Below are 20,423 nucleotides of genomic sequence, written 5' to 3' on the forward strand. Positions count from 1 at the left end.
TTTGTCAAAGGCCTTTTCTGCATCTGTTGAGATAATCATGTGGTTCTTGTCTTTGGTTCTGTTTATATGCTGGATTACGTTTATTGATTTGCGCATGTTGAACCAGCCTTGCATCCCAGGGTTGAAGCCCACTTGATCATGGTGGATAAGCTTTTTGATGTGCTGATGGATTTGGTTTGCCAGTATTTTATTGAGGATTTTTGCATCGATGTTCATCAGGGACTAGTGTACATCCCTTGTAAATTGGATTGCTAGGTATTTTATTCTATTTGAAGCAATTGTGAATGGGAGTTCACTCATGATTGGTTCTCTGTTTGTTATTGGTGTATAAGAATGCTTGTGATTTTTGCACCTTGATTTTGTATCCTGAGACTTTGCTGAAATTGTTTATCAGCTTAAGGAGATTTTGGGCTGAGACTATGGGGTTTTCTAAATATACAATCATGTCACCTGCAAACAGGGACAATTTGACTTCCTCTTTTCCTATTTGAATACCTTCTTTCTCCTGCCTGATTGCCCTGGCCAGAACTTCCAGCACTATGTTGAATAGGAGTGGTGAGAGAGGGCATCCCTGTCTTGTGCCAGTTTTCAAAGGGAATGCTTCCAGTTTTTTGCCCATTCAGTAAATGATGAGTTAATGGGTACAGCACACCAACATGGCACATGTATACATATGTAACAAACCTGCACGTTGTGCACATGTACCCTAGAACTTAAAGTATAATTAAAAAAAAAAAAAAGAAAAGGCTAGCTGAGTTAAGGCTGTGGCCTAAAATATGCTTTTCCTTTGTTTCTCTGTGTAAAAATATGCCTCCTCCAGAACATAGAAAAGTTATGTTCTATAAAGTCCATTTTTGATACTTACTTTCCACCCCCACTTCCAAGTGCAAAAAAATCTGGCTCATTGTTATATACAGGACAGATACTTACTGAATGCCTAAGGACTTAGGTATAAAGAATACTAGGCTCTTCCAGAGATTCCCAGGGTGTCACTGCCACCATTCTCGAATCCATTGGTTTTTAAACACTAGTAGTCAAATTGACACCTAGCTGTACAGATGGCTGGGCCTGCTGCAAGATCTATTAAATCAGAAGTGTAGACTAGGCGGGAAACTTGACTTTTATATTTTTAAAAAGCTCCTTTGGTAATGCTTATGTATCCTGAAGTACATAAGACAGTGGTTGTTAATCTGTGGTGCAGGAAAAAATCATCTGAAGAGTTTATACACTTTTTAAACTAAAATATTTTTCCCTGCACATCTTAGTAAGTTTGGGATAAAATTTAGGTGATTTGTGTTTTGTAACAGCTCCTGAAGTAATTCTGATACCCAATCCTGGTTGAGTAACACTCCTCTGAACTAAAGGTAACTCTTCCTTTTAACAGAAACTGATGTTTAGCACCCTTGTTGTCATTCTCCCACCCATACACACTTTCTCTAGGAAATCCAAAATCTTCCCTTCCTAATTTTAGCACTAACCAATTTCCACAAGGCTCAGGCTCCCTAGGTACCATCCCTACCTCCACAACCCCAGGGGAGAAAGTAGACTTGGTGATGCATAATTTCATGATCTGCACTGTTTAAAATTTACAACTGTTTTGATTATTTTACTAGAGGTGGTAAGAGGGGGCTTACTCCAGGTTCATTGTGATACATTTGTTTATCAAACTACAGCCCAGGCATACTCATTCTGACAGTTTGACATTTATGTATCTCTTGATGCAAATATATAATTCATGTCACTGTTGATGGGAATTGTAGCTTTCCAAGAGGAGGAAAGATACCCTAATAATCTTGTAATAATGACTTAGGAGAGCATATTGACAACATAAATGTTAGCACAATTATGTACAGTCTCCATCTGCCTCCTAGCCTGATACATTTAGGTGTTCTATTTATAAAACAAGTGCATCTGCATTCACATATTTGGGGAGGCTGTTGCAGAAGTAGATGTTTCTATCAGGTCTCTTTAACTGAGAACACAGCAAGTTTGATCTTCATTAGGCAGTAGAGGACTGTAATAAAAGCTCTGTTTTCCTGTCATTGTTTCCAAGGGTTAGAATGAACAACACAATAAAACAAGAGTTCATAATGTACAATTAGCATAGAATTTTAACTTACTTCTCTTTTCCCCTCATTCTACTGAAAATGAGCTGATGGATATCAACTAGACTGTTAATAATGGAAGATGTTGAGCAGACACCATACATTTTGGAAGTGTCTCATGTATACTTTTTAATTTCCATTTCACAATATTATAAAATGAGTGTACTGGCATTATCATCTACTCCATCCACATTTTACAACTGATGGAACTGAAGCACAAAAAAATTAAAACAACTTGTTCACAGTCAGTCAGTCGATAGACCAGACTTTAAATCCAAACAATCTAGATACAGAGTCAGAGCTCTTGATCATTACAGTATATGTCTTCCTAAGAAAGACGATTATAGTGGAAACAGGATGTGCCTTGGAATCAGACTGGAACCCACTTGCCAGATGATTTTAGGCAAGTGATCTAATGTCTTGGAGTCTCAATATCATTATCTGTAACATGAGAAAAATAATAATAGAGCCACATTATATTTGTGCATCTAAATTAGAAGCAAACTTGAATAAACTAACACCACAATGACCCCAAAGTGCATTCATAATAATTTGTGTAATCCTCTTACCAAATTGAATATCATATATTAACATTATAAATACCTAATACAACAAGTGTGGAGTAAACTGTGCAGACCACCATGAACTCTTTAGTATTCTCTAACCCTCCATTTCCCCCCTAGGGATTTGATACTTATCTTTAAGGCAGTATGGTTTAAATTTTTTGGCATCTGCACATAGTGGTATTTTTTGTCCCTTCCCTTAGTTTAGCTAAGAAACTGTCAAACTTTAGTGTGCATAAGAACTATGATACAATAGAATATACACAAAGTTTTGCAAACTTTTTTTTTTTACAGGCATTTTAGGAGATTTTGATGGATCACTTTAACTCTTACAACCTTTACATATTTGTGTGTAGTGCAAATATCCAAGTACCTAATGCAACTCTCCCTTTTGAGTTCTCTGATATTGTCTTCATCCTGTAAGTAAAGTGGCTTCCTTAAGTTGCTATTTACCTGTAGAAGATATATTAATCTGTTAATGATTTTTCTTTCTCTTTCAATAAACAGTATTGAATATTAAATTAGAGTTCAATGTAGGCAACAGTTTTCTGTTTTGATATTATTTCAGCTATAAGAAGAGTATAATTAACTATCTCCAGATAGTGTGATGACTTTTTATTTGCATATATTCACACCCTTTGAATTCATGAATCCCTTGTTTCCTTGGTATATTTAGCCATGTAAAATCCTTGTTTATTTCTTTAGTTACTAATATTTTTTGAATTTTTATAAACAACTAATATCACTGGAAAGAAATCTTGAAGCATGAAAGTCTAATGCTGCATCCTTATCTTCCTATAACTGAAAACAAAATTCATGCTTCTCCAGCATCTCCCTGTCTATTTGGTCTCTAACAAGCCAGTATGTAAGAGACTACATAGCAAATAATTAAGAAACTCTTAGAGCCTATATGGGTAGGAAGGCATGCCCCGTGCCTTCTTTCTTAACTTGTCTCAGCAATAATTCCAACCCTATAATCTCCTTGGAAAGAGATTGGAGGCCTCATCCAGCAACAACAGGTGGGACGGCATTCCCTATGCCTGTTTCCTTGACTTGCTCCTGAAATATATTTCTGCAAACTCATCGGAAAGAGGTGGAGGGATCCCCATACATGAAAAAAAGGGGGGCACTCTCTATACCTTCTTTCCTGGCTTTCTTCAGAGATAGATCCAGACCAGAATGATTTCCTTGCAAGGAGGATGTGAAACTTCTGTTACTCTGAAAAACATAAGTGGACACACCCATATCCCTTCCTCCTCAGCTTACTCCAGTGATAATTCCAGTCCTACAGTCTCTCTGTGGAAACAGATTTGGGGCCTCTGCTGGCAAGAATAGGAGTAAAGGGACTCTGTACCTTCTCCCCTGGCTAGCTCTTTAGATAAATTCCTACAGTCTCTTATTGGAGGGAGATGAAGTGATCTCCTTGTGGCTAAAAAAAATGTGGATACTTCCTTTCCCCTCTTTTCCACCTTGCTTCAGTGATAACTCCAGACCAGAAGGCTTTTCCCTTGCAAGAAGGTCTGAGATTTCTGCTTGCTTTAACAGGAGAGTTGGCACTGCCCATGCCTCCTTCTCCAGCTTGCTCCAGTAATAATTATATCCTTACATCTCTCGGTGGAAAGAAGTTAGAGGCCTCTGCCAGGAATTACAGAAGAGATGGCACAACTCGAGCTATTTTTCTTAGCATCCCCTAGAGATAATCTGTAATCTCTCGCTGGAAGAAGGCTCTGGGACATCTCTGTTCCTGAAAGGGAAAGTGGACATCCCAATATGCCTTCTTCCCCATCTTGCTCCAGCAATAAATCCAAACCTACAGATTCTTTTTAGAAGTTGTTTCTGTATAGATCAAGCATCCCAACTTTTATAACCTTCACCCAAAATAATTACTCCTAAATCATCTAGCCCTGGAAGTTGACAGAGCTGTACACTCTCAAATCTTTTAGACCACAGAGAACAAAACATTGGCTTTTAAAAGTACAAACATTCAGTAGTTATCTCCCCAGGTTCAAAGTGAGTAGTTGGACCAAGAGTAAAAGCATCTGCTTCAGACACTGGCCTCAGTGTAGGAATGGGTAAAAGATGAATTCTGGCTGTCAGCTGTTCTGTAAGTAAAGAAGAAACTGGATCACACATCTAACACTCCAAACTCTCTAGTTGCATGCAAAAGGACTGGTTTGATCCCACCTCTCTCAAAGCAATAGCACTACTCTGCACTCTAATTTATTGGGAACCACTAAGAACAAAAATAGTAGGTTGGGCAAGCACATAGTTTGGAGGTGCGTAGAATATCTGGCCAGACTAGTCAGGGAGGAACATTTTCTACTGGAGATAAGTCTAGCAGGACTAGAAAAGGTGATGCTCTTATCTGATGCACATACACTAACACAGAGGAGAAATAATTTTTTAAAAAAATCAAAAAATGTCCTAAATAAAAGAAAAATATAAATAATCAGAAACCAACTCTAATACAATGGAGATATGTTATTAACCTAACATGGAATTATAACCTATAGTCATAAATGTAAAACCCAAAATTATAAAACCCCTAGAAGATAATCTAGACAATGCCATTCCAGATATAGGAATGAGAAAAGATTGCATGATGAAGATACCAAAAACAATTGCAACAGAAGCAAAAATTGACAACTGGAATCTAATTAAACTTAAGAACTTTGCACAGTAAGAGGAATTATCAACAGAGTAAACAGACAACCTACAGAATGGGAGAAAATTTTTGCAAACTATGCATCCAGCAAAGCTCCAATATCCAGGATCTATAAGGAACGTAAAGACATTTACCAGGAAAAAGTAAACAACCCCATTAAAAAGTAGACAAAGGAAATGAACCAACAAGCATATGAAAAAAGTTCAACATCACTGATCATTAGAGAAATGCAAATCTAAACCACAATGTGATACCTTCTCACACCAGGCAGAATGGCTATTACTAAAAAGTAAAAAAAAAATAAAAATAAAAATAAAAAAAATAAAAAGTAAAAAAAAAAAATTAATAAAAATAACAGATGCTGGCTGGCTTGCAGAGAAAAACGGAATACTTATGCGCTATTGGTGAAAATGTAAATTAGTTCAACCACTGTAGAAAACAGTATGGCTATTTCTCAAATACCTAAAAACAGAAATACCATTTGACCCAGAAATCCCATTACAGGGTATATACCCAAAAGAATATAGCTCATTCTATTATAAAGACACATGCATGCATATGTTCATAGCAGCACTATTCACAATAACGAAGACACTGAATCAAGCTAAATTTCTATTGATGGTAGAATAGATAAAGAAAATGTGGTACATATACACCACAGAATACTATGCAGCTATAAAAAAAAATGAGATCATGGCCTTTGCAGGAAGATGGATGGAGCTAGAGGCCATTATCTTCACCAAACTAACACAGGAACAGAAATCCAAATACCACACCTTCTCACTTATAAATGGGAGCTAAATGATGAGAACATGTGGACACATAGAGGGGGAAAATGATAGGATGAGGGAGAGGAGCAGAAAAAATTACTGTTTTTTACTAGGCTTAGTACCTGAGTGATGAAATAATCTGTACAACAAACTCACCATGACACAAGTTTACCTATATAACAAACATGCACAGGTACCTCTGAATCTAAAAGTTATTAAAAACAATCTAAGCTGAGGAGGAAAAAGACAAGAAAAAAGAATAAAGATAGACTAAGGGACTTACGGGACACACTAAGTGAAATAATGTACATGTTATCAGAGTAACAGAAGGAAAAGATAGAGAGAAAGGAAGAGAAAACACATTCAAAGAAATAATGGCAGAATACTTCCCAAATCTGGGAGAGGAAATAGAAATCCAGATCCAGGAAGTATAACAAACACCTAATAGAATGAATTCAGAGACCTACAGCAAAACACATTATAATCAAATTGTCAAAAGTTAAAGACAGAGAGAATACTTAAAACTGCAAGGGAAAAGCAACCTGTTACATACAAGGAGGCCCTCATAAGACTATCAGTAGATTTTTTTTTTAACAGAACACCTACAGGCTAGATGGCAGTGGGTAATACATTCAAATGCTGAAAGAAAAATAAATAAATAAAAGTAACCACCTAGCAGCCAAGAACACTATACTCAGCAATCTTGCCCTTTAAAAATAAAGGGGAGATAAAAACATTCTCAAACAACCAAAAGCTGAGGGAATTTATCATCACTAGGCTTGCATCACAAAAAATGCCAAAAGGGGTTCTTCAAGGGATGAAAAGTTTACTAAGTGGCAACACTGAAATATAAAACTCACTAATTAAATTATATAGTCAAGCTCAGAATACTCTTATACTATAGTGGAGGTATGAAAATCAGTTTTATCTCTAGTCTAAAGGTTAAAAACAAAATTATTAAAAACAATAGCTGCAAAAAATTTCTAAGGGACATAAAATATACAAATTACAAAACATCATAAAAGCAAATTATGGGGTTAAATTAAAAGTGTACATTCTGTGCAAGTAATAAAATTTAAGTCTTTTTACCTTAAAATAGACTATTATTAGTATAAGATATTTTATGTAAGCCTAATGGTAACCACAGGCACAAATCCTTAGTAAATATACAAAATATTAAAAGAAAAGATTCAAAGCATACCACCACAGAAAAATCATCAAACTGCAAAGGAAGATAGTAAGAGAGGAAGAGAGAAACAAAGGATCTATAAATTAAACAGAAAATAATTAACAAAATGGCAATAACAAGTTCTTCTCAATAATTACTTTTAATGTAAATGAATTAAATTCTCCAATCAAAAGACATCAAGTGGGTGGATGGATTTAAACAAAAAAAGACTCAACAATATGCTGCCTATAGGAGATTCATTTCACTTATTAGGACACAAATAGACTAACAATGAATGGATCAAAAAAGATATTCCATGTAAATTGAAGCAACAAAATAGTAACAATATCTATACTTACATCAAACAAAATAGACTTTAGGTCAAAAATTTTAAAAAGACAAAATAGATAATTACATCATCATAAAAAGTCAATTAGGGAATTATAACAATTATAAATATATATTTACCCAACATTGGGGTGTATGTATACACATACATATATTTAATAGTCCTGAGGGCAAGACAGACTACAATACAATGATCATAGGATAATTAATTGTCCAACTTTCAACATTGGATAGATCTAGACAGAAAATCAATAAGAAAACCTTGGACTTGAACTGTGCTCTAGACTCAATGAACCTAACAGACATTTACCAAATAGTCCATCCTGAAACAACAGCCTACAAATTTTTCTCAAGTGCACACAGAACATTATCTGGAATAGATTACATGTTAGGCCTCAAAACAAGTCTCAACAAATTTAAAAAAACAGAAATCATATTAAGTATCCTTTCTGATCACAATGCCATAAAACTAGAAATCAATAACTAGAGGAATTTTGGAAAACTCACACATACATATAAATTAAACAACATGCTCCTTAAAACCAATTGGTCAAAGCAAACATTAAAAGTTATCTTGAGACAAATGAAAATGGAATCACAACATGTCAAAGCAATGGGATGCAGCAAAAGTTGTCATGAGAGAAAAGTTTATGGAAATAAAACTCTACATCAAAAGGGAAGAAAGATTTATAATAAACAGGCTATTTTTACACCTCAGGGAGCTAGAAGAAGAACAAATTAATGTCAAACTTATCAAAATGAAGAAAATAATATAGATCACAGCAGAAATAAATGAAATTGATATTAGAAAGAAACAACAGAACACATCAGTAAAACTAAAAGTAGCTTTCTGGAAAAGATGAACAAAACTGAAAAAAACTTTAACTAGACTAGCAAAGAAAAAAGAGAAGACTCAAACAAAATCATAAATGAAAGAGGAGACATTGCAGCTCATGCCACACAAATACAAAGGATTATAAGATACTAATATGAACAATTATACATCAAAAAATTCAATAACCTAAAAAAAGAATGAATTCCTGGAAACATGCAGCCTACTGAGATTAAATTAGGAATAAATTGAAAATTGGAACCAATAATGAGTAAGAAGATCTTAAAGGTAATAAAAAGTCACCCATCAAAGAAAAGCCCAGGAACTGAAGGATTAACTGCTGAATCCTGCAAAGCATTTTTAAAAAGAACTGACACCAATTATTCTCAAACTCTTCCAGGAAATTAAAGAGAAGAGAAAACTTTCCAACTCATTTTATAAGGCCAGCATTTCCCTGATACTATAGTCATAGCAGGACACCATAAGAAAACTACAGGCTGATATGCCTGAAGAACATCAATGCAAAACTTCTCAACAAAATTCTAGCAAACTGAATGTAATAGCACATTCAAAATATCATTTGCCATATTCAAGTGGGACTTATCCATTGGATGTAACAATAATTTAACATACTTAAATTAATAAATGTGATATACCATTTTAACAAAATGAAGGACAAAAAATATGATTATATAGAGACACTGACTTTCAGCGCCTCGGCTCCAGCGCCATGGCGCCTTCCAGGAAGTTCTTTGTTGTGAGGAACTGGAAGATGAACCGATGGAAGCAGAATCTTGGTGAGCTCGTCGGCACTCGGAACGCTGCCAAGGTGCCGGCTGACACCGAGGTGGTTCGTGCTCCCCCCACTGCCTATATCGACTTTGCCCGGCAAAAACTAGATACCAAGACTGCTGTGGCTGCACAGAACTGCTACAAAGTGACTAATGGGGCCTTTACTGGGGAGATCAGCCCTGGCATGATCAAAGACTGCGGAGCCACGTGGGTGGTCCTGGGGCACTCAGAGAGAAGGCATGTCTTTGAGGAGTCAGATGAGCTGATTGGACAGAAAGTGGCCCATGCTCTGGCAGAGGGACTCAGAGTAATCGCCTGTATTGGGGAGAAGCTAGATGAAAGGGAAGCTGGCATCACTGAGAAGGTTGTTTTCGAGCAGACAAAGGTCATCGCAGATAACGTGAAAGACTGGAGCAAGGTCGTCCTGGCCTATGAGCCTGTGTGGGCCATTGGTACTGCCAAGACTGCAACACCCCCAACAGGCCCAGGAAGTACATGAGAAACTCCAAGGATGGCTTAAGTCCAACGTCTCTGAAGCCGTGGCTCAGAGTACCAGTATCATTTATGGAGGCTCTGTGACTGGGGCAACCTGCAAGGAGCTGGCCAGCCAGCCTGACGTGGATGGCTTCCTTGTGGGTGGTTCTTCCCTCAAGCCCGAATTCGTGGACATCATCAATGCCAAAAAATGAGCCCCATGCATCTTCCCTACCCTTCCTGCCAAGCCAGGGACTAAGCAGCCCAGAAGCCCAGTAACTGCCCCTCCCCTGCACATGCTTCTGATGGTGTCACCTGCTCCTTCCTGTGGCCTTATCCAAACTGTACCTTCCTTTACTGTTTATATCTTCACCCTGTAATGGTTGGGACCAGGTCAATCCCTTCTGCACTTACTATAATGGTTGGAACTAAACATCACCAAGGTGGCTTCTCCTTGGCTGAGAGGTGGAAGGGGTGGGATTTGCTCCTGGGTTCCCTAGGCCCTAGTGAGGGCAGGAGAGAAACCATCTTGTCCCTTCTTATACCGTGAGGCCAAGATCCTCCCCTCAGAAGGCAGGAGTGCCACCCTCTCCCATGGTGCCCATGCCTATGTGCTGTGTACGTGAACCACCCACATGTGAGGGAATAAACACCTGACACTAGAAAAAAAAATGATTATATCAGTAGGTGCTGAAAGAGCATTTGACAACATTCAACATCTGTTGATGATAAAAAATAATAATAATAAAATAAAAAATAAATAAATAAAAAACTCTTAACAAAATAGAAACATAAGAAATGTGCCTCAACATGATCAAGTTCACATAATGGCAAGCTCAAGCTAACATTATTCTCAAACGTTCAAAGTTGAAAGCTTTTCCTCTAAGATCAGGAATAAGACAAGGATCCCAACTCTAGGCACTTCTATTCAACATAGTACTGGAAGTTTCAACCAGACCAATTAGGCAAGAAAATATATAAAAGGTATTTATATAGGATAGGAAGAAGTGACATTATCTGTTTGTTGCTGACATGATCTTATTTATAGAAAATCCTGAAAACTTTATCAAAAAAACTGTTATAATCAATTAACAAATTCAATATCATTAAAAGTTACAAAATTGAGATACAAAAATCAGTAGCATTTCTAGGAAGTAACGACAAACTATCTGAAAAATAAATTAAGAAAAAAAGTCTCATTTTTAATAGTATCAAATAATAAAATACTTCAGGTAAACTTAACCAAGAAGGTGAAAGGTCTGTACACTGGAAGCTATAAGACATTGGTGAATGAAAATGAAGACAAATAAATGGAAAGACATCACATGTTCACAGAAAGGAAGAATACATATTATTAAAGTGTCCATACTACCCAAGGTGATCTATAGGTTCAATGCAATCTTTATCAAATTTACAATGTCATTTTTGATAGAAATAGAAAAAATATCCCAAAATGTGCACGGAACCAGAAAAGACCCCAAATAACCAAAGCAATCTTGGGCAAACAACACAGCTGGAGGCATCAAATTACCTGAACTCAAATTATACTAAAAAGCTATAGTAATCAAAACAGCATGGTGTTAGCATAACAAAAGACACATTAACCAATAGAACAGGATGGAAGACCAGGGAGAGAAGTAATTCCAAGTATTTATATGGTCATTGGATTTTCAACAAATGTACCAAGAACACACATTGGAGGAAAGATAATCTCTTCAATAACTGGTACTGAAAAAATTAGACACCCACATGCAGAATAAAATTGGACCTCTATCTCACACCACATAGAAAAATCAGCTCAAAATTGTCAAAGACTTAAATGTAAGACCTGAAACTGTAAAGCTACTAGAAGAAAACGTAGAGGAAAAGCTTTGTGACCATGGTCTGGGCAATAATTTTTTAATAGGATTTCAAAAGCACAAGCAATGAAAGCAAAAGTAGACAAATGACATTTCAGCAAATTAAAAACCTTCTGCAAAGAAAAGAAAAGAAATAACAGAGTGAAGAGATCACTCATAGATTGGGAGAAAATATTTGTAAACAATATCTCTGATAAAGGGCTAATATCCAAAATATATAAGATACTCAAACAAGTCAACAGCAGAAAAACAAATAACCGAATTAGAAAATAAGCACAGAGCTGGACAGATATTTCTCAAAAGAAGAGATACAAATGGCCAACTAATATATGAAGAAAATGTTTAACATTTCTAATCATTAAGGAAGTGCAAATTAAAACTGCAATGAGAAACCACCTCATATCTGTTAGATTGGCTATTATCAGTAAGAAAAATGATAACTAGTGTTGGTGAGGATGTGGAGAAAATAAAACCCTTTCACACTGTTGATGGGATTATAAATTACTACAATAATTTTGCAAAATAATGTGGAGGTTTCTCAAAAAACTAAAAACATAGTTATACAATATGATCCTGCAATTTTACCATATGATCCAATAATCCCACTTCTTGGTAAATATCCAAAAAATTGAAATCAGTATGCCTAAAAGGTCTGCACTCCCATGATCATTGCAGCATATTTAAAATATCCAAGATATGGAAGCAGCCTAAGTGTCTACCAATGGAGAATGAATAATGAAAAAATGGTATACATATAATGGATAACTATACCATCTTTAAAAAGAAGGAAATTCTGTCATTTGTGACAACATAGATGGAACTGAAAGACATTATGCTAAGTGAAATAATCCAAGCAGAGAAAGGTAAACATTGTATGATCCAACTTATATGTAGAATGTAACAAATTCAATCTCACAGAAACAGAGTAGAAAGGTGTTTACCAGAGGCTAGGGGGAGGGTAAGGGATGAGCATAATCAAAAGGCATAAAGTTTCAGTTAAACTGGAGGAATAAATTTTAGTAATCTGTTGTCTGAATGGTGATTACAGTAAATAATAATGTATTGCATATTTCAAAATTACCAAAAGAATAGATTTTTAATGTTCTCACCACAAAAATATAAGTTGGTGAGGTGATAATATATATTCATTTGATTGACTCTTTCTACACATAGATCAAAATATTATATTGTAACCCATAAGTATATACAATTATTATCTGTGAATTAAAATAAATTTAAGAAATAAAGAAAAATCATGGCAGACGGGAGGCAGGGCTAGATTGTAACTCTGAACAGAGCAGCATGTGGAGGCTTGCATTGCTTCTGCAGGACTCGGGAGATACCCCAAATATGAGTGACCCAACTGCGGAAGTGGAAAAGGGAGAACCTCGTATCCTAAACACACATCCCCAGTGGAGAAGCTGAAGGTCTGTTTGTGGGAGAAGTTTCCAGTTTTTCCTGGAGCTGAGTCAATTTAGAGAGACGAGCAAAATACAGGGGTAGAGGAATCAGCAGAAAGGCCCTGGGAGCTCACTGCATCCCCTATCAGGCCATTCCCGCCTGGCACCACAGGGATTCATCGGGAGGGTGCTCAGAGGAGCAGGGGTTAAAACTCCTCAGGGAGAAGGAAATCTCTACCTGAACTTTGTGACAATTTGAACAAGGTAAGAAGCCTAATGGCCGGAACTCAGGGGAGGGCACAAATCCAATGTGCAGATTCCACAGGCAAGGGAAGAACCAAGCCCTTCTCTTTCACAGTTGGGAGGCAGGTAGCCTGGGGCAAGTTTTCAAGCCTATCTAGCCCTCTACCTGGAAACAGACACAGGGCTGTTGCAGGGGCATGGTGGTAGTGAGGCTGGCCCTTCGGTTTGCATGGGAGCTGGGTGAGGCCTGTGACTGCCAGCTTTCCCCCATTTCCCTGACAACCTGCATGACTCAGCAGAGGCAGTCATAATCCTCCTAGGTACACAACTCCAGTGAACTGGGAATCTCACTCTCATATCCCACAGCAGCCACAGCAAGACCTGCCCAAGGAGAGTCTGAGCTCAAACACGCCTAGCCCTGCCCAAACCTGATGATCCTTCTCTATCCACCCTGGTAATGGAAGATAAAGGGCATATAATGTTGGGAGTTCTAGGGCCCCATTCACCACTGATCCCTCTCCATACGACTACATTTGAAGCTTTCTGGAAATTGCCATACCTGGCCGAAGACCAACCAGCACAAAAATAGATCATTAAATCATCAAGCTAAGAACCCTCACAAAGTCCATTGCACTGCCCCCCCGCCAGCCACCTCCACCAGAACAAGTGCCGGTATCTACAGCTGAGAGACCAATAGACAGTTCACAACACACGAGTCTGTGCAGAATCTCCAGACAATCACCAGCCTGGAGGCAGGTAGACTCACTGGGTGGCTAAGCCCAGAAGAGAGACAAAAATCACTGCAGTTCAGGTCAAAGGAAGCCATATCTGTAGGAAAAGGGGGAGAGTACTACATCAAGGGAACAACTTGTGGGACAAAAGAATCTGAACAACAGCCTTCAGCCCTAGACCTTCCCTCTGACAGAGCCTACACAAATGACAAGGAACCAGAAAACTAACACCATTAATATGACAAAACAAGGCTCTTCAACACCCCCAAAAGATCACAAAAGTTCACCAGCAATGGATCCAAACCAAGAAGAAATCCCTGATTTACCTGAAAAAGAATTCAGGAGGTTAATTATTAAGCTAATCAGGGAAGGACCAGAGAAAGCAGAAGCCCAATGCAAGGAAATAAAAAAAAAAAAATCATACAAGAAGTGAAGGGAGAAATATTCAAGGATATAGATAGCTTAAAGAAAAATCAATCAAAAATTCAGGAAACACTGGACACACTTTTAGAAATACGAAATGTTCTACAAAGGCTTAGCACTAGAATTGAACAAGCAGAGGAAAGAAATTCAGAGCTCAAATACAAGAAACAAAGACAAAGAAAAAAGAATAAGAAAAGTATGAACAAAGCCTCCAAGAAGTCTGGGATTATGTTAATGACCAAACCTAAGAATATTTGGTGTTCCTGAGGAAGAAAAGAATTCTAAAAGCTTGTAAAACAAATTTGGGGAAGTAATTGAGGAAAATTTCCCCAGTCTTGCTAGAGACCTAGACATCCAAATACATGAAATACAAAGAACACCTGGAAAATTCATCACAAAAAGATCTTCACATAGGCAAATTATCATCAGGTTATCCAAAGTTAAGATCAAGGGAAGAATCTTAAGAGCTGTGAGACAGAAGCACTAGGTAATCTATACAGGAAAACCTATCAGATTGATAGCAGATTGCTCAGCAGAAATACTACAAACTGGAACAGAATTAGAAAAAAAGTTTTTTTAATTCAGATGGAACCAAAAAAGAGCCCTCATAGCCAAGAGTGACTAAGCAAAAAGAACAAATATGGAGGTATCACGCTACCTGATTTCAAACTATGCTATAAGTCCAAAGTCACCAAAACAGTGTGGTACTGGTATAAAAATAGGCACATAGACCAATGGAACATAATAGAGAACCCAGAAATAAGCCCAAATAGAGCCAACTGATCTTTGACAAAGCAACCAAAACCATAAAGTGGGGAAAGAACACCCTTTTCAACAAATGGTGCTGAGATAATTGGCTAGCCACATGTAGGAAAATAAAACTGGATCCTCTTCTCTCACCTTATATAAAAATCAACTTAAGATGAATTAAGGACTTAAACCTAAGACTTGAAACCATAAAAATTCTTGAAGATAACATTGGAAAAAACCCTTCTAGACATTGGCTTAGACAAGGATTTCATTACCAAGAAACCAAAAGCAAATGAAATAAAAACAAAGATAAATAGCTGGGACCTAATTAAACCAAGGAGTTTTTGCATGGTAAAAGGAAGAGTCAGAAGAGTAAACAGACAACGCACAGAATGGGAGAAAGTCTTCCCAATCTATACATCTGACAAAGCAGTAATATCCAGAATCTACAATGAACTCAAATAAATCAGTAAGAATAAAACCAAACAATCCAATCAAAAAGCGGGCTAAGGACATAAAGAGACAATTCTCAAACGAAGATATACAAATGGCCCACAAATATATGAAAAAATGCTCATCACAAATGATCAGGGAGATGTAAATCAATGCGATACCACATTATTCCTGCAAGAATGGCCATAATCAAAACATCAAAAACAGTAAGATGTTGATGTGGATGCAGTGAACAGGGAACACTTCTACACTGGTGGTGGAAATGTAAACTAGTACAGCTGCTATGGAAAACAGTGTGGAGATTCCTTAAAGAACTAAAAGTAGAACTACCATTTTATCCAGCAATACCACTGCTGGGTATCTACCCACAGGAAAAGAAATTACTCGAAAAAGATAATTGCTCACACATGTTGATAGTGACACAATTCACAATTGCAAAGTCATGGAACCAACCCAATGCACATCAATCAATGAGTGGATAAAGAAACTGTGATATATATGTGTGTGTGTGTCTGTGTGTGTATATATATATATGATGTGATATATATATATATATGTGTGCATATATATATGATGGAATACCACAATACACTGTGATACATATGTGTATGTGTGTGTGTGTATATATATATATATATATATATATGAGATGGAATACTACACAGCCATAAAAATAAATGAATTCACAGCATTTGCAGTGGCCTGGATGAGATTGGAGGCAATTATTCTAAGTGAAGTAACTCAGGAATGGAAAACTAAACATTGTATGTTCTCACTGATATGTGGGAACTGAGCTATGAGGACACAAAGGCATAAGAATTATACCATGGACTTTGGGGTCTTGGGGGAAAATTGGGAGGAGGGTGAGGGATAAAAGACTACAAATATGGTGCAGTGCATACAGCTTGGGTGATGGGTGCACCAAAATCTCACAAATCCCCACTAAAGAACTTATTCATGTAACCAAATACCACCTGTACCCCAATAACTTATGGAAAAATAAAATACATTTTAAAAATTATTTCCCGTAAAAATATTTACAATGCATGTGTTAGTATAAATGCAGTGCAGAATAAATTCATCGTAGCCTTATGGTATGATGGTTAAAAACTTGAAGTCTAGGAACAGACTCCCTGGGTTAATTGCTTCCTTCTCCACTTACTAGCTATGTGATATGGACAATTTTTAAATCTCCCTGTGACTAGTAACTTCCTCTATAAAAAATGAGAATAATAATAATATTATTGAAAGAATTAGATGAATTGATTTATAAAAATATTTTGGACAGGTCCTACTACAGTGTATGTGCTAATTATTATTACTATTTATCTGGGAAGATAATTTCTGAATTAGCTCTTGGAGAAAGTCATGGACAGAGATTGCTGACAGAAAAGAGAAGACAGCCATGCCTAGATCCTGGTAGGTATGGAGGTCAGACTCAGCAAGGTGGTCATGGCTTGAGTGCCTATAATCAAGGACACCATTAAGCATAAGGGTAGAAAGTCACTCACTGCATGAGTGAACTCGCATTCACAATTGCTACAAAGATAATACAATACCTAGGAATGCAACTCACAAGAGATGTGAAGGACCTCTTCAAGGAGCATTGCAAACCACTGCTCAATGAAATAAGAGAGGACACAAACAAATGGAAAAACATTCCATGCTCATGGATAGGAAGAATCAATATCATGAAAATGGCCATACTGCCCAAAGTAATTTATAGATTCAATGCCATCCCCATCAAGCTACCGTTGACTTTCTTCACAGAATTAGAAAAAAAGCTAGTTTAAATTTCATATGGAACCAACAAAGAGCACGTATAGCCAAGACTATCCTGAGCAAAAAGAACAAAGCTGTAGGCATCACTCTACCTGACTTCAAACTATACTACAAGGCTACAGTAACCAAAACAGCATGGTTCTGCTACCAAAACAGATATATAGACCAATGGAACAGAACAGAGGCCTTAGAAGTAATGCCACACATCTACAACCATCTGATCTTTGACAAACCTGACACACACAAGCAATGGGGAAAGGATTCCCTATTTAATAAATGGTGTTGGGAAAACTGGCTAGCCAAATGCAGAAAATTGAAGCTGGACCCCTTCCTTACACCTTATACAAAAAGTAACTCAAGACGGATTAAAGACTTAAACATAAGACCTAAAACCATAAAAACTCTAGGAGAAAAACTAGGCATTACAATTCAGGACATAGGCATGGGCAAAGACTTCATAACTAAACACAAAAAGCAATGAGAACAAAAACCAAAATGACAAATAGTATCTAATTAAACTAAAGAGCTTCTGCAAAGCCAAAGAAACTATCATCAGAGTGAACAGGCAACCTACAGAATGGGAGAAAATTTTTGCAATCTATCCATCGGACAAAGGGCTAATGTCCAGAATCTACAAAGAACTGAAAGAAATTTACAAGAAAAAAAAAACAACCCCCTCAAAAAGTGGGTGAAGGATATGAACAGACACTTCTCAAAAGAAGACATCTATGCAGCCAACAGACATATGAAAAATGCTCATCATCACTGGTCACTAGAGAAATGCAAACCACAACCACAATGAGATACCATCTCATGCCAGTTAGAATGGCGATCATTAAAAAGTCAGGAAACGACAGATGCTGGAGAGAATGTGGAGAAATAGGAACTAACAAACCCGTACCTTCTGCACACATATTCCAGAACTTAAAGTAAAATAAAATTTAAAAAATTTAAATCACAATAATGTTCCATTGCATACCAGTCAGGATGGCTATTATTAAAAAGTCAAAAAAACAATAGACGCTGGCAAAGCTGCAGAGATAAGTGAACGCTTTTACACTGTTGGAGAGAATGTAAATTAGTTCACCTGCTGTGGAAAGCACCTTGGAGATTTCTCAAATAACTTGAAATGGAACTACCAATTGGCCCAGCAATCCTGTTACTAGGCATATATCCAAAAGAAAATGAATTGTTCTACCAAAAAACACATGTACTCATATGTTCACTGCAGCATTATTCACAATAGCAATAACCTGCAGTCAATCTAGGTGTTCATCAATGGTGGATTGGGTAAAGAAAATATAGTACATATACACCATGGAATACTACACAGCCATAAAAAAGAATGAAATAACGTCCTTTGCAGTAACATGGATGCAACTGGAAGCCATTATCCTAAGCAAATTAACACAGGATATTAAAACCAAATACCGCATGCTATTACTTATATGTGGCAGCTCAGCAATGGATTCTCATGGACATACAGATGGCAACAAGAGACACAGGGGACTGCTAGAGGGAGAAAGGATTAAAAATCTAACTATGGGGTACTATGCTCACTTCCAGGGTGATGGATTCAATCACATTCCAAACCTCAGCATCATGCAATATACCCATGTAATAAACCTACACATGTACCCCCGACATCTAAAATAAAATAAATGCTGACATCTGAAAATAAATGCTGAAATTATAAAGAAAAACAATTTTTATACATGAATACATATGAATATTTATAATTGATATATATGAATATATAAGATATATTATGAATACATATAATATATTATAAATATATAATATATATTTGAATATATAAATATACATAATATAGTATACAAATATAACAAATATACTTTCATATATATGTATATGTGAAAGTATAAACTATCTTCCAGATCTCTAACCTCAGAGTTTATGGTCTTTTCAATGAAATGACACACCTATACACCAAGATTATAACGCAGGATAGCATATATTCAAGTACCAGGCAGTATGGTAAAGATGTGCCAATGATATAGAAATTCAGAGAATTGAAAGATTACATTTTAGAGTTATGGTCCTTAAGAAAATTCTCATGGCAGAGGATATTAAATGTTTGTTATGTTGCATGACAATGTATTACTTCTATAGTTTAATGAGCAAACTTCTTGGTGTTATTTTCCCACCATACAAAGAGATCTATGATCTTCTTAACCTCCAGAGTGGGAACAAATAACATTTTATATTTTAGTGGAATTGAGAAGGGGTTGTCATTCTGAAGATAACTTTCTTTGGGGGAGGAAGCCTAATAGAAAGAATGATAATTTAGTGACTGTTGTGAATTGAATTGTGCCCTCCTCCAATTCATATGTTGAAATTCTAACCTCTTGTACCCCATAATATGACTGTATTTAGAGATAAGGCCTTTAAAGAGGTGATTAAAGTAAAATAAGGTCTTTAAGTTGGGTCTTAATCCAAGATGACTGGTGTCCTTAAGGTTAGGATACAGACACAGGGGGAAGACCATGCGAAGACCCAGGGAAAGTAGGGGCATCTGCAAGCCAAGGAGGGACACCTCAGAAGACACTAACCCTGCCAACAGCTTGATCTCTGACTTCTAGCCTCCTAAACTGTGAGAAAATAAATTTTTGTTGTTTAGGCTACCTACCCTGTGACACTTTGTTATGGAAGCCCTAGCAAACTCATACAGATACTTATAATGAAAAAAAAATTATTTAGCTCCTGTTTCTGCTGGGCATTTCTTTCATGTTGGTCTGGCTCAGCTAATGTTGATTGGCTTTGCTCATGTGTTTGAAGTTCTTCATCAGGTGAAGGCTGCAGTAAAGGCTGAGTTCACTCTCTTATATGGAAGTGGACAGTCTTTTGGCGATGATTCCTAGTTCTCTCTATGTAGGCTCTTAATTCTCCAGAAGGCTTACCTGGGCTTCTTTACATGCTTCTTGGGATGGCACGAGCAGGAAAAAAAAAAAAAAAGTGAGCTCCATAGTGAAAGCACTTTTCAAGCCTCTTGCTTATGTCACATTTGTTAATATCATATTAGCCAACACCGGTCACATGACCAA

General features: G+C 36.8%; 1 pseudogene across 1 annotated transcript; it reads left to right on the top strand.

The window, feature by feature from the left end:
• The first annotated feature begins 9,152 nt into the window (after positions 1 to 9,152).
• LOC105508152 lies at positions 9,153 to 10,380 on the top strand (annotated as a pseudogene). The gene has a single exon (XR_001001213.1). The product of XR_001001213.1 is annotated as a triosephosphate isomerase-like (transcript).
• The last annotated feature ends 10,043 nt before the right edge of the window (positions 10,381 to 20,423 follow it).

The sequence above is a fragment of the Colobus angolensis genome, unplaced genomic scaffold, assembly GCF_000951035.1.
Source record: "Colobus angolensis palliatus isolate OR3802 unplaced genomic scaffold, Cang.pa_1.0 Scaffold159, whole genome shotgun sequence".
NCBI lineage: Eukaryota > Metazoa > Chordata > Mammalia > Primates > Cercopithecidae > Colobus > Colobus angolensis.